This window comes from Monodon monoceros, unplaced genomic scaffold (genome assembly GCF_005190385.1).
Source record: "Monodon monoceros isolate NGI ecotype Baffin Bay Population unplaced genomic scaffold, NGI_Narwhal_1 Super_Scaffold_14, whole genome shotgun sequence".
Taxonomy (NCBI): Eukaryota; Metazoa; Chordata; class Mammalia; order Artiodactyla; family Monodontidae; genus Monodon; species Monodon monoceros.
Genome location: NW_021703770.1, coordinates 19,010,923 through 19,026,976, shown reverse-complemented (window position 1 = coordinate 19,026,976; position 16,054 = coordinate 19,010,923). Strand labels below are relative to the sequence as shown.

Below are 16,054 nucleotides of genomic sequence, written 5' to 3'. Positions count from 1 at the left end.
GTGTGTGTGTGTGTGTGTGTGTGTGTGTGTGTGTGTGTGTGTGTGTGGTGGTGGTAGGAGAGAGGAGGGAGAGTTGAAATGGGGGGGGCTGGGTTGAGGGGAATGTCCATCTCCATGGGCAATTCACCTTGGGGGCTCCATGGAGACAAACCAATTAGTATGGATTGTCAAGGTGTTTTGTATGACTTGGCTACCTGCCCATTATGAATTGGAACGGGATTAACTAGCTCATTCCAAACACTCCACCAAACGGCAAATGGTCATATAATAATGATTTCTAATCACTAACACCCTGGCTGGATTGGAAACTTGGAGTTTTACCTGTAATCTTCAGAGAGACTCATTCCTTCAAACCTACCCACTTCCCCTAAACACATGTTTTTCTTTTTTTTTCCCTCTCCTAGCTTTTATTTTTTTAAAAGCCCTCTTGCTAATTGGGAGGCTGTATGTTCTTCTGCACATAAACATACCTATTAACCAACCAACCCAGTAATAAGCAATTTGCATGTTCTACTATATAAATTTGTCGGTCCCCTCTACTCGTGGTCTTCAAAGCCCCATGGTGAAACACATGACCACCCACTTTGCAAGTTTAATTCCACCCGAGGTTCTAGAACCAGTCTACCTCTGAGAGAGAGAAGGCCTGAGCAGCTTGCATTCAAGATTCAGGGATTCAGCACATGACCGATGCCATTCGCCCTTTTAATTATTTGTCTCAACTTCTTATAACTGGACTTTTCCCTTGTTCCAGACACCAAGTCCATACTTTATCTTCCTGGCGGAGGTACCTGGCTCCAAGGACTATCACTAGCCAATAGCATCTCTGCCCACACTCTTCTCCAGGCAAATGGGGCCCTAGACTACAGTGAACAGCCTCATGGAAAAGAGCCCAAGGTGGATTTCAGCCCAAACATACGTGGCATCTGTGGGTTCCAACACTGGGTAATTGTTGCATCCTTCCCTGCATCCATTTCCCCTCTGGGGAGCTACCCACTCCCTTTGGCGTGGATGGGACTGATCCCCACTCGCAGCCTTAAGGCAGCATGTGATGTAAGTGAGAGCCACCAGTGGAAGCACAGGAGCATGGCGGGAATCACGGTAGTTCCCATGGTAGCGGGAACCAGTACAGCGGTAACAGCTGGACTGACCATTGCTGCTGCAGGATTTGCAGGCCGTTACGCTTTGCAAGCCATGAAGCATTATGGAGCCTCAAGTAAAACAAGTTTTTCGAAGTCTACCAAAATCTGCCTTCAGATGGTGGCTATTACAGAGGTGGGTTTGAACCCCAAATGACAAAATGGGAAGCAGCATTAATACTAGGTGTAAGCCCTACTGCCAATAAGGGAAAAATAAGAGGTGCTCATCGACGAATTATGCTTTTAAATCACCCAGAGAAGGGAGGATCTCCTTATATAGCAGCCAAACTCAATGAAGATAAAGATTTACTAGAAGGTCAAGCTAAAAAATGAAGTAAATATATGATGAATTTTAAGTTCTTACTCATTGATGTATATGAGTACCAGCTTTTTATAATAAAATGCCTCAAAGCTACACATTTTAAAAATTAGCATAAGCTAAATCAAAGCCTAGGTATAAATTTGAGGATTTAAAATCGGATTATAGAATATTTGTAGGTTAATACTCAATAATTATGGATAAATGCGTGCCATTTGAAGTGTTGTTTATTACTCATTTGTCAAATAATTTGGTACCTATTTCAAGACAAAGTGAACAAGATAGTCTCTTCCTGAAGGAATCCCCAATCTGATGGGAGACTGATTAACTGACAGTTAAAATACAGTGTGATAAATATGATGGAATTAGCACAGGCTGTTACAGTAGGGGCTCATCTCATTGGGACAGAAGGCTGTTCAAGGTACAGAGGATGCCCCCGGCTACTTAGAACCTTGAACTTAAAAGTGAATTTAGCCACAACTTACCTAAGAAATTGATCTAGGTATGTATTTATCACTTTGTCAGTGATAAATCTGAACTGTTTCAGATTCCATACATTAAAAACTATAACAGTATGATTAAAAAAAAAAGTGTAACACATCAGCACATTCCCCAGGCCACAGTTTTTTTACCTAAGGCCTGGGAACCACTTAAGCCAATATGGCTGCTTCCTCTGGCTACGTTCTTTTAATCAATGTGATAGTCTATGCGACGTAGGCACTTAAAAACTAGCTATCAAAAAAAAAAAACAACAACCAAAAAAACTATCTATCGCCTTCCACACACCCTCACTACCAAGTGGTACGTTACGATAAAAACATGTTTCAGGGCAAATTCTAGAGTCCTGCCAAAATCCTAGCCCAAGAAGCAGGGCCTGATACCGGGGTCAGACGGCATTAAAGTTCTGCCGACAGGTGTGTTCCACTCACCTGCACCTGCCCTGGGGCCCTCAAGACCTCCCCAGTGCCAAGTACCTGCCGAAAAAGCTCACTTTTTGCACAACTCTGTGCTCCCTGCCGCGTGAGTTCTGCCTGGCGGGCTGGACTTCTCGCCAGCACTCTCAGGCTCCCGCCCAGCGTCTACCCCACTCCACTGGGTAAGGCTTCCCTCCAGGCCCAGATCCTTCCGTCTGCTCCGTGAACCCTGGTTAACCCATCTGTGCCTGCTTCCACACCCAGAATGGGGAAGAACTTGAGGAAAGGAACGCGGTCTGCCAATCCACAGTGTTTGTATAGAAATGCCAATAGGTGAAGAAGCTGGGTCTTGCCCATAAACAGCAGTTTGTCTCTTCAACTCAGAGGATTGGAAGGATGAGCTATAAGCTCACCTCCAAGTCAGGGTTGGCTAAAGGGCAGTTCAGGTCCTGGAGTAGAGGATGTATGGGGATATTCTGGTCTCAAATGTTTGATGGAGTCAATTACCAGAAACTTTTGAAATCCTTCAAAACGTATACCTCCCACTCGTAAACCATGCCTGGAAATTAAAATAAAACAAACTTAGTAAATGTCTTTTTTTTTTAATGGAAATATTGGCTCTTACTGAAGGGCAGCTTAGCAAGAACAAAGTCCATTTTCAAAATAACATTTCATTTTATGGTATCTCTACCTCAGTGTTGAACACTAATACCAGTATATAGGTTTCTGATTTAAAAATAATCCTATTTGATTAAACTACATTTTAACGAATTCTGTTTGGAAAAGGAAGGTAGAGTTTAAATTATTTTGCCATAAAGATTCATTTTCCCTCACACTAAAAATACATGTATATATATATATATATTTCTTTTTTTTCTCCTTGAAATAACGTTATGGTAGGTGAATAGTGCTTTTTTTTTTTTTTTTTTTTTTTTTTTTTGCGGTACGCGGGCCTCTCACTGTTGTGGCCTCTCCCGTTGCGGAGCACAGGCTCCAGACGCGCAGGCTCAGCGGCCATGGCTCACGGGCCCAGCCGCTCCGCGGCACGTGGGATCTTCCCGGACCGGGGCACGAACCCACGTCCCCTGCATCGGCAGGCGAACCCTCAGCCACTGCGCCACCAGGGAAGCCCGCAAGATGGATTTTTAATAAGACTGTGCATCCCATTTTACCCTGGGATTTGACAGATATGTTGCCTTATCACAACAAATTGCTTCACTTTTAGTTTTGCTTACATGTTAAGAAAAGTGAACCATCACAGAAATAACTTATGAATAGTTGGGTCATCTTTAAACGAAGTTTTTTCATGTCCTAAACCTGTTTTTTTTTAAAGACAAAATCTTAAAAGTACAGAAATGATAAGAAATGATATTCTCATTCGAAATTAGTACTGTTTCAAGCTTGGGGTCCATTGCTTCTTGTAATAGGGGTAGCAGTATCACTTTATAGTATTTCCTTGCTTTATATCCCATGGTAAATGGGCTTTTTCCTAAATCTTAAAAAATTAGTTCATAGTCTAAAGGATTATTATATTTGATTTGATTTTCTCAGAACAACATTATTAAAAGCACTATTTGGGCTTCCCTGGTGGCGCAGTGGCTGAGGGTTCGCCTGCCGATGCAGGGGACGCGGGTTCGTGCCCCGGTCCGGGAAGATCCCACGTGCCGCGGAGCGGCTGGGCCCGTGAGCCATGGCCGCTGAGCCTGCGCGTCCGGAGCCTGTGCACTGCAACGGGAGAGGCCACAGCAGTGAGAGGCCCGCGTACCGCAAAAAAAAAAAACATCCATCTTGGGGAATTCCCTGGCAGTTCAGTGGTTAACACTTGGTGCTTTCACTGCCATGAGTCTGGGTTCGATCCCTGCTTGGGGAACTAAGATCCCACAAGCAGCTTGGCATGGCCCAAAAAAAAAAAAAAAAAAAAATCCATCTTGGACTCCTAATCTTCCCCTCTGATTTTCCAGGTGTGGCTCTTTTATTTGAACATCTTAAGAACTGCTCCCATTGGCACATCTGCTCACATTCAACATTTGCTGTCAGTCTGTTCTTTGCAAGGGACTCTTCTAGGTATAGGAGACACAAAGGTGTCCTCTGGGAGCTGACAATCGATGTAACAAGCGAGCATCAAACAGAAAGAGGGAGGAGAGACCTAATACTGATATTTCCATCTTGAATACACCATTTGTTTCCAAATTCTAACACCTTGCCCAATGGTCGACACCGGCTCCCAGAGAGTGGCTCCTGCCGACAATGAGTTCATGTAACTATGAACACATGGCTCACCCATAACCAACCTTTAACTCGACATTTATTCTCCTGTCCTGCAAGTTGCTCCAGAGTGGGCTGCCTCTTCCCACTGCAAGTGCTAGGAAATACACAAACCAAATTCACCGATCCACAAAGCAGCAAGAGATCATTGAAAGCAGGGACAGTGTCATTCTCTTTTGTGAAGAGAAAAAGCATCCATCTTAGGACCCAGTGGGTCCACCATAAAAGCTTCATTAAAAAAATGAACAGAGGGACAAAATGGAATCTACTCCAATGATCCAATTAGAAACGTCACGTTAGTATTACGTGCAGTATTAATGGGAATGCCCACTGAGTTTCCATTCTACAAAAGGGTAAAGCAACGGAGAGAAAAAAAGGGAAAAGGACAAATATTGGCTGCTTCTGAATTCCAAGGCTTGAGCTCAAGCTCTGGCTTTTTTATGGTATTTTCACAGGCACTGCCCGTGTCTTACAGAAGTATTTAGAAGTATTCCCTAATTTGTCCTCCTTTAGTTGTAACTGGATTCCCATATGGTTTCCTGACATAATCAAGAAAGCATCAATTCCAATAGTGCTTTATTTTATAGTACAGTTATTTGAACAGACGACCACTTCTGAGTACGCCCCTATCACAATTAACTCCAAGGCAGGAATGTAGTACTACTGCTTTCTGTGTAAATGCATATGTTGGAATACTCTGGATAGGATAGGATCAAGTGACAGGATTTTCCTTCAGAAAGCTCAGTGAGAAGCCCTCATCCTCAGGTCTGTGTGGGGCTTTTGCACAAATCTGTTTCGGATCAGTCCCTCAGAGATGTCTAAAATCTAATTAACCAATTAATTTGCAAATATATTCTAATTTATCCAAGGGAGATTTTCTTGGGTGTTAAATTATCTGACAGTGAACCATATGCAGTACACAAGAGCAGGACCTCCCTGAAATACCACAGGTTACCCCAATGCAAGAATGACTATGCATACTCTGTCTGGTCCACACAAATTTCTATCCCCTAATGAGAAAATGAGTTGGCATTTCCTCCATCCTGATTAGTTTGTGTACACTTTGGTGAAGCATTGCTAAATGCAATTGTGAGGCCAGAGGGGTGTCCTTCCATAGTCTCCACTGGGGTAGGGCTAGGGTGGGCATGGTTGCCTGGGGCTGAGAAATTGGAGAAAGAGGATAATACGGATAACGTGCTTATCTTAATCTGTTTTCCTGGGGTGGGTGAAGGGACGTTTAAGTTATAAGAAAAATACCCTCTGTCATACTGGGAATTACTAACTGTTGGTAATTTGCATGCAGAGCTCTATTCTCTAACAAAGCAGCCACAGCAGGTAACATGGTTTACTCAGACAATCAACTTGTAATTTACTGAACTTGTGGATTTAAAAAAAAAAAAAAAAAAAAAAATGTTCTTAATTGCTACCTTGTGACATTTTATTCAGCTCAATAACTGTATAGCTACAGATAAGAATTGAGAATAACACTATCAAATGTTACCAGGATTACCTAATTTACAAAATGAAGAGTATCTCGATGCACATATTGTTACCCAAAAATATGGAGTGTGGATTTTAATATGTTTACCATGAGATGTTTGGATAGCTGCTAATTGCGCAGCATTAAAAGAAAAGCTGGGTGGGTTTGTTGTTGTTGTTATTGGTATTTGATTCAAAAGATAATTATTTTTAATACTAGCAGTAAGGAAATGAAAGAAGTGGCAATTTCATGCGACGCAGTCTGGTATCTAATTTATATACTAGAAATTCTTCTATTCACGCAATTTCTAAGATCTCTAAAAACCTGCAAATCAAATAATGGGCAAAGAGAGAAAAACTAAAAGGAAATGTATGTCCAGTTTAGGGATCAGGAAGCCAAGATGGAATTTTATATAATAGATTCTGAATTTTCTACAAGAATTAGGGAGAAGTTAGAGGGAGGGCTTCAGAGTTCTTAGAAGAGACACTTCAGTTGGTGAGTTCAAAACAGTTCCCTAAAAGAGTGATCTGTGAATGCAAAACTCTTTTTGAAGGGAAAACTATAATTTCCACTAAAATTGGGAGTTAAGGAACTGGAAAAAATAGCAAGCACAGTTAGGACCAATACTGATCTCTCTTCTCTCTCTCTCACTTGTAAGGAGAAAACTAACGGGTTATTTACAGATGTGCCAATAGGATCAGAGTGATTCTTGATACTCATACAGAGAACAGTTCATTAATATTCAAAAGAGATTCATTTGGTATTTCTGGTTTGCATATCTGGTTTGTTTCTTTGTTTAGCATGCCACCAAAACTTAACACACCTAGACTATCTTCCTTCATCCTGAAAGACAGGTAGCATGGCACATAGAAGGTTACAAGTGGCCTGGGAGAATTTCTCAGGTATCTCCTTTGCTTGAGACACCTTAATCCTCTTCACCCTTGTCAACCTGAACCTCAGCATTAATTTAAGTGTAAGTCAGTAGGTGAGTAAATTTGGATATAATGAGTCAGTCCAGCTTGTGAGAAATTCCTAAATTTTAAATAATCACTTCTTTTAAATAAGAAATGAGCAGAGAGGTACAAAATGGTTTTGATAGATTATTGAATAATGCATGATGTGTTGAGTTTGTTTGACAATTTCATTTTTCAATGCTGTTCCCACTACAGCCTTAAAAGGAGAACCCTATCCTTATTCCCCAATTATCCTGGGCAGTTAGCTAAATGAGCTCTCATATAGTCCCACCAACTGATCTGCTAACTTTCTTACTCATGTGTCCATAAAAATGTAAGCAGTTCTTCACTGACAACATGAACTTCAAAAAAGTCTCTCATCTCAAAAAGGGGACCCTCCTACACTGTTGGTGGAAATGTAAATTGGTGGAGCCACTATGGAAAACAGTATGAAGGTTCCTCAAAAAACTAAAAATAGAGCTACCATATGATCCAGCAATCCCACTCCTGGGCATATATCCGGAGAAAACTACAATTTGAAAAGACATATGCACCTCAATGTTCACAGCAGCACTATTTACAATAGCCAGGACATGAAAACAAACTAAATGTCCATTGACAGAAGAACGGATAAAGAAGATGTGGTACACATACAAAACGGAATATTACTCAGCCATAAAAAAGAATGAAATAATGTCATTTGCAGCAACATGGATGGACCTAGAGATTGTCATACTGAGTGAAGTAAGTCAGACAGACTTACTAATAATACAAATACAAATATCATATGATACTGCTTTTATGTAGAATCTAAAATATGACTTAAAGAGCTTATCTAAAAAGAACTTATCTATGAAACCGACTCACAGACATAGAAACCAGGCTTGTGGTTGCCAAGGGGGAGGGCTGGACTGGGAGTTTGGGATTAGTAGATGCAAACTACTATATATAGAATGGATAAACAACAAGGTCCTATTGTATAGCACAGGGAACCATATGCAATATCCTGAAATAAACAATAATGGAAAAGAAAAAAAAAGGTCTCTCATCCAAATGGGTTCCAATACTTAGGATCACAGAAACTAATAAATATCAATACATTCCTTCTCCATCAGTCCTGAGTGTCACGTCACAGATTCAGGTGGCTGCATATTAAAATTTACCCAGTTTTTAACATTGCTTTATTTCCTGAATTCCTTCTTTCCAATGGTCCAGTAGGAGATCTGACAGCAGGGTCAGCCAGCTGTTCTCTTTCCTACATATAGAAACTACTAGAGGGAAAGATTTTTAAGCTGCAGCTTTGTGGAAAAAAGACTTTTAAGATGTTGGTCAGGTTTCTTATGCATGAGACATCTGAAGACACTGTCGATAGGAATAGCTGTACTCTTCCCTATGCTTTGCTATTAAGGCTGGGAATCAGCTGCCTCGGATGCTTAGCTAGGGTTAGGGAACAGAGGAGGAAGAAGCCTCAGTATCCGGCCCCTCCAGCCTCTTGCTTCTCAAGCAATAGCTGCGATTTCAGAGCCCTGATGGCTAATTCCACATGCATAACTGTTTTAGGCAATGTTCCAACTGTGTTCTAGTAACTTGCCAGGGTCATCCTTTTATTTGCTCTATTTCCATGATGCTTCAGTGAGCAAAACAATCAGTTGCCAAGTCTTGCCTTTAGGGGAGAGGAGTTGAAGGGAGCAGAAAAAAGGACAGGGAAGAATGTAATAGGATATTGAGAAAACATGGGATTCCAGAACCCGGGATTCCAGGATTCCTGCTCAACAAATGCCCTCTGGCCTTTCTTCCCACACAGAAGTGGGCAGTGGCCATGGGCTCTGCTACAGCAGGTTGAATCCAGCCTTAAAGTCAAACCTCCCAGGCAGTGAGAAGGGCAACTGGCTTGTGTAAAAGATGTCAAAGACTGTAAGCACCTATCTGAAGCTTTCTTTAGAACAAAAACAATTAAATTCATGCAGTGAATATTCTGAGCACCTACTGGTGCCAGGCACTGTGCCATCTCGGCCCACCAACAGAGGGGAATGATATTCCTGCCTTGTCCTAGAGGAGTTAAGAGTCCGACCATCTACCTGTTAATAAGACAGTAACAATAAAGGGTGATTAAGCACTATATGCCGGAAATGTACTCAGGGCCCATCAGGTGCTTTGAAGGAGAAGCATCTAATTCGGGGCGGGGGGGGGGGGGGGGGGCCGGGGGGAAATGTCCATATCCGGCGGAAGTGACACTTGAACTTTAAAAAATGATAGGATTATCGGGACAGAGGCAGGAAAAATATGCACATGCAGGGAGACATGTGGAAGGAGAGTGCAAAAGAGCACAAGAAAAGTGAGAACTTTGCGGCGGAAACAGGTAGAAGCAATGAGCAGTTTACCTCAGAAACATTCAAATTCATTTTAAGAGATTCTGGACCCTAGACCCATAGGCTAGGGATGGATTCTTTAAAAATGCCCTACACAGATGGCACAATGGGAATTTTGAGAAATGCATTCCATTCCTTGTCTTGTTGCTAGAATTTAGATTGTTTGCCATTTTGTAACCGAGCAGGACCCTATGGGGCCTTCCCAGGACAGACCCTTCCCCCATATCCTCTGCTTTAGCCCCTCTCTGAAGGACCTAGATAACAGTATCTGATGCACATTTACTGAGTTGTTTTACAGACGCTAAACTCACCACCAAATGGAAGAAGTTAACTACTTGATGACCACCAGGTAGCCCCCAGACCTACTGGAGCCTAAGGATTGATAATGTTAACCCCTGTGACACCTCCCTGTTACCTCACCATCAACCAATCAGAGAATTGTGCACGAGCTGATCACACACCCTACGACCCCACCCCCGCTCACCTGGCATTTAAAAATGCCTCCCTGAAATCCATCAAGGAGTTCAGGTGTTTTGAGCACCAGCTGCCCTGGACTCCTCGCTTGGTGCCCTGGAATGAAGGCTGCATTTTCCTTCACCACAGCCCGGTGTCAGTAGATTGGCTGTACTGGGCACAGGCAAGCAGACTCAAGTTTGGCCCAGTAACAATTTCTTAAAGAGAATTTTCTATCTGCTAGTAGAAGTAAGGGCATGGCTTAAATAATAATAATGAAAATAATAATGATGAATGTGGGTCATGTTAAATTGCAAAAGATTTTAACATTTGGAACTTTCTCTCTGGGTCTTTTTCCCTGATATAGAACCCAATAGGCAGTAAAATACTAAACTCTGCCACAAAATTAAACAATTACTGGTCACCAGTAATACTGGAGATGCTTTTATCAGTCTGTCATTCATTCTTCATTCAACAACTATTTATTGAGCATGTATTAAGTCCCAGGCACTGTTCTAAGGTATCAGATCTATAGCAGTAAAGAATAGCAACAAAAACTGTAAAGGAATGTCACAAGCAAACATTCACAGAGAAGGGAGCTCCTAGGCTGTGGGAAAGAGGATAACATTGAAATAAGAAAACTACACGGCCAGTCAGTAGTCTACTTTGCTATATATAGACGCTCTGCGTGTGCCACAAACTAACCAAGGCCCTGGGCCCATCACAGAGGCTGGGTTTAACCAGCCCTAATGACCCAGTGAATAGAAGACCCTGGATCTTAATTACAGAGCCTCTTTTGTGGTTTGTTCTCCTTTTAGTCACTTCCCCTTTGCTCAGAGCAGACTTCACTGTTTGCAATCACCAGAGGCCAGTGTAGCTGAACCAGCTAGACCTTCCTGGCCTCCTAGGGGAAGGTCAGTGAATTAATGAGGAACTAGATGTAGAGGGGCAAAGTTGGACCCACTGTCCCAAACAAAGCCCCACGGAGGGGAGGGGAGGGGAGGGGAGGAGAAGCAGGCCGTGGCCAAGTCGACACAGAACCTCTGCAGGATGTGGAGGGCTCACTGGCCACATTCTATAAAACCAAGACTTGTTCTCACTATAGCACAACTACGGCTAAGCTGAGGTGAGAAAAAATAATTAGGTCCCCAATCTGCATTAAAACATTTTTGCCGGATTCTGTTCTTGAAGTGGAAAACTGTTCCCACAAGGTCTATTTTTAACCGATTTATTTTAAAGAGATCAGAAAACCTTTTCGTGTTGAAATTTCTCAGTGGGCAATTTTACAGTAATGCTACCTAAATCCAGCCTGACAACGACAAAGCAGAGGAAATGAGTGAATGTGCTAAGTGTGCGGAAATACCCTCACCCTGACATCGGGGCAGGGCTCAGAGAGGCCATGAATACAATATGGTGATGTGTTTCATTTCTGGTCCAGTTCAGTTATCGGAATACTGAAGTCAAGCAGAATCTCCTATTTTGGGAAGCTACTAGTTCATAACCAACTTTTTCATTTAGACTACAAGTTAACTTTTCCGCCCAAAGGAGGCAAAGGTAGTATTTCAAGTAATTGATGACACCTTGGTTATAATAAACTGGGGTCATGGCCCCTGGTGATTTAATCTTGTGGTATCAGTTAATTTACTAAGAGAAATATTCAACCTATTAACCAGAATCTGATTTTCTATTAGAGGCACAGAAACATAGTTCAGGAATGTGATTACCCTGACTACATGCTTCACTAAAAAAATCAAAAGAGAAACCCACTGGAGATAAATCATTATTGTTCATTCATTCACCAAATATTCGGTAAGCATCTACTGTGTGCCAGGCACTTGAGATACACCATTGAAAACAAACTCTGGCCCGCAAGGAGGCTTTATTCTAATTAATGATGGACAAGCTGCTTGTGATTCAGTTTAAAGACTCTCAAAGGGCAAATTTGAGGAGAATCAGGGAAGGGGAAAGAGGATTTTGAAAACAGTGATAACTGTAGAGAGAAAAATCCATTGTTCTGAAGCTAATTGGTCCAGAGCTCTCCATTCCTCTCACAGTCACACAAGTGAAGGTTTACAATCTTTCAGTGAATCCATTTTAGAACCAGAGAAGTATGAACCGGCACTAGAGTATGGTAAGTGTGGGATACTAGTCAGCTTGGCTAAGCTATGCTGCAGTAACAAACGACCCCAGCACCTAGATCAATGGCTTTCAACAACATGGCCATGGGCCATCAGCTCTTCACTAGGCGACCCAGGCAGCTTGCCTCTAGGATGCCGTTACTGCCTTCAGGTCAGAAGGAACAATGACAATGGTGGAATCATTCAATGGCTCTTAAAGCTTTTCCTCATAAGTGGCACAGGTGACTTGAGCTCACATTTCATTGGCCAAAACAGGTAATACAGCTAGAGGTCAACAGGGCAAGAATATATCATTATCGCACAGGCAGGAGTGGCTAACAAAACAATCAGTGATGGGTTGGTTGTAGCATTCATTAGTGTAGCTGATGACTCAGAAAGACGTAGAAAATATTTGCAGCCCTTCAATTTTCCCAAACTTGTGATTACTACTAAATGGTGACCAAATCTTCTAAAAGGAAATAACTCCCTTTCACATCATGATTCCTCACCAGACCAGAGGCACACAGATTGTAGAATGAAACAAAAACAGACCCTGGAGAAGTTAGAGGAGACTAATTTTTCCTTCTTTGGTTAGATGTCAAACAATTTCTTTTCCCCCTCAATCATTCCTTTCCACATGAAGGAAAAGGAACTCAAGAAATTACAGTGTGGAAGATGGCATTTTACTTTGCAGCTAGTAAATTCTTCCTGAGATCCACGTGATACTTCACACTGACATGTGGAAGGAGACAGGGCTGGGGTAAAACAGACCTCTTGAATTTTCATTCTGCAGCAATTAAATGGAATTCTAACACTGGGAAGACATACCGTAGCAATTCAAAAGGGCATCCTAGGCCTTCCAGTTTCTTAGCAACACAAGAAATAAACTTCAGTATTCAGTATTCAGCCACACTGGTTCATACTCAGCATTAAAATTTTTGATGCTGATTTCAATTCCTGTAAGGCTTGGCAATGGTGATTCTATGACACTAAAGAAATCTAAGGTTGTATTTAAAAAAAAAAAAAACTCTTTGAAAGTGAGAACGAGCAAGTTCAAGAGCATGTACAACCTAGAGCTACGGGATATTTCATGGTTTTTCCTAAGAAACACAAAACAGAACTAGAAGTGGTTCATTTCAGTCTCTGGTCACTCCTGAAAAGATGTGGTCCTAAATAAGATTTGTTATCATTATTGATATCCTTTTACTCACTTTGGAGACAGAGAGCCTATCACTTATTAAAAATTCATAAGCCATATATGTGTTCATTGGACAATTCTTCCAACTTTTCTATGTGTTTGAAACTTTATAAATGTCAATTTATAAATAAAATGTTAGGGGGAAACTTGTAAGTAGGCCTAGAACTGAATCAGCTTTTGAACTCCAAAAGCAACATTCTCTATATAGAATCATGAATGAAATCCTCTTGCTATGCAGGAATCTGAGAAGTTCTCTAACTTAAACAATTAATACTATTCTACGAGCAAGTCTGATCATGCATGTATTCATAGTGCATGCAGCCATCCATCCAAAGAGCATTTTGAGTCACAGCTTGTACCTAGAACCATGCTCACCTGTTCTAGGTTCCTTTGCCAAAAGTCAACATGCCTAGCTACCAAGTCAGTGAATGGCCAATTCACCAAAGATAGCATACTCAGTGAACATCTTTCTGCATTCACCAGATTTCTAAACGACTTGTTTCTTTAAGCTACTTATGGAGCCTGCAGTAGTTTTGACGTGATGGGATGGGGTGATCTCCCAAACTTTAGATTTCTGAAGTTGGTGACAAATTTCCATCTTGTCTTCATAGCATTAAAGGAATGGTCAATTCATCAAAAGCTACAGATGATTTAGTTTTCTTGTGGATGTTTAACATCTAGGAATTACATTCCATAGTTACTAACCATTATTAATAATGAACTAGTAAAAAAAAATGTGTTTTTTAAAATATTGCTTTGACTCTTACATGATGAGTCTTTTTGTTTGCTGGTTATATTGACATCTTAACCTCTTTAGGAGTCTTTTACCTAATGAACCTAAGCTTTCAAGTTTTGAATTTTTTGTTTTGAATTAGGTGAGGCCTTTAGGAACATATCTTCCGCATAAAATATAACTACCTAGTAGAAATTAAATGCAGATTACTAGAATGTACACCCAACAAGGGCAAGAATATTATGGTCTAGTTTAGGGGTGGTGAACTATGGGTCACATGTTACCTATTTTTATAAATCAAGTTTCATTAGAACGCAGGTAATAGTCATTTATATGCTGCTATCGCTACTACTGTGCAAAAATAAATAAATTTTTTAAAAAAGGCATAGTTGAAGAGCTGTAATAGGAATAGTAAGGCAAAGCCTAAAATATTTGCTATCTGCACTTCAAAGAAAAAGTTTGCAACTGCGGGTCTAGTTCATTACTGTATCCATAGCTTCTGGAGCAATGCCTGGCTAATTTGGGGAATTCCATAAATACTAGTTGAATGAATGAATGAATGACTTGGGTTTTAATGCAGGCTGGCCAGTCTTTACCACTCATTTCAACGTTCACTGTCTCATAGCCTCATGGGCTGGTAAGAGAGGCTGGTTCTTCATGGTGATACGGAAGTTAAGCAGGATGAGTCAACTGGTAGAGCAAACGACTTCTGTGGTTCCAGGACAGAGGCCAACCCTAATGCAGAGGACTGGTTTGTAGCAATGTAGAAACCAACCCACATTTCTGCAAAGACTATATTGGGGAACTCCAAACACAACTCAGCTGTCTGGTCTCTAAAAACCCAAGTCACTGCTTGTCATTAAAAAAAGAAAAGAAAATGTAGGTTGGCCAATATTTCTTCCCCCTTCTGAAGGTTGGCAGTGATTTTGTGGTTGAAGTGATGAGGAGCCCTAAAAAGAGGGAAACCACAAAACCATGCCCAGTGCTTCTCCCAAACTGTAGTTGCTGCTGCAGCCATAAATACAGGTCTTCTTCCAGAGATTCCCTGGTATTGTCCTGGCATAAAGTAGCCTCCCCAAACATTATTCCGATGAGATATACTATTAAGAAATCGAGCAGTGATAAATCTAATGGGAATTTTTTGCCAGGTAACACTTACCTCAAGACCTAAGCCTATAAAGGAAATCGTAACGAGACAAAACCAAGTGAGTTGGATTTATATTGTTGTTATTTAGCTTATTTTAAGTGGCTAGTGGCAGGTTTGTTTGTCTGTTTGTTTGTGGGGGCAGGGGGGAAGGCAATATCTAGCAGGCTGCTTTAATTTCCTATTGTCTTAATGTCACTGCTATTAAGACCTTCCACCCTAATCAATACCCAGTTCCACCAACTCCCAATTAGCCTCAGTAAAATCCCCAGAGTAGAAAAAAGGACATGGATCATTACTCTGCAGCTTCAGAGGTTCTGTAAGTCAACTCATTTCCTCTAAAGCAGGGTTACTCAATCAGTCCTTTGTGCCTATCAGTGTGCTAGGTGCTCTGGGTATAAAAATATGATATGGCATGACACATTATAATTTTTAAAGAGGTTTTGCCATCTAGGAAATATCAAGAAATAAAGCAATAAAGATAAAAACACTCAATATTCAGTGAAGGGTTCTAACCCAGTTAACCCACTCCAAAGGCATGCATGTTGTCTTCAATCACTATATATATATATATTTTTTTTTTAAGGGGTGTTTACTGATGTGATTTTGAATTTTCCTTTTAAGTACTAGAAACATTTAAAAGTGGTTCTGGGTACCCAGCATTTGGAAAAAAAAAAAAAATCAACTCAAGGTTTCATTTGTTTGGCATCAGCTCATAGTCAACTTCTACTTCCTTTATAAACTTCTATGTGGCCTTTGTGCCACCACTCCTGAGATTACAACTCACTTACAGATAATCACAGGAATTGCTCTTCACCAGACAAGTGCTTATCCTCCTTGCCCCTGGATGGTGCTGCCAGTGAAATCAACAATAAAAGCTCATCAAAATCATCACAGCTGTGAAAGACCCATTGGCAATTCTGAATGGCTGGAGCTGATGCTTGAGTCAATTCAGTCCCTCTTCTTGTGATGA

The 16,054-nt window shown here is 41.1% G+C and overlaps 1 protein-coding gene and 1 pseudogene across 1 annotated transcript in view; one reads left to right on the top strand and one right to left on the bottom strand.

The window, feature by feature from the left end:
* Window positions 1-16,054, bottom strand: part of EXT1 (exostosin glycosyltransferase 1) — a 291,210-nt gene that overhangs the window by 66,229 nt on the left and 208,927 nt on the right. The window lies entirely within an intron of this gene.
* On the top strand, window positions 930-1,469 carry LOC114895677 (annotated as a pseudogene).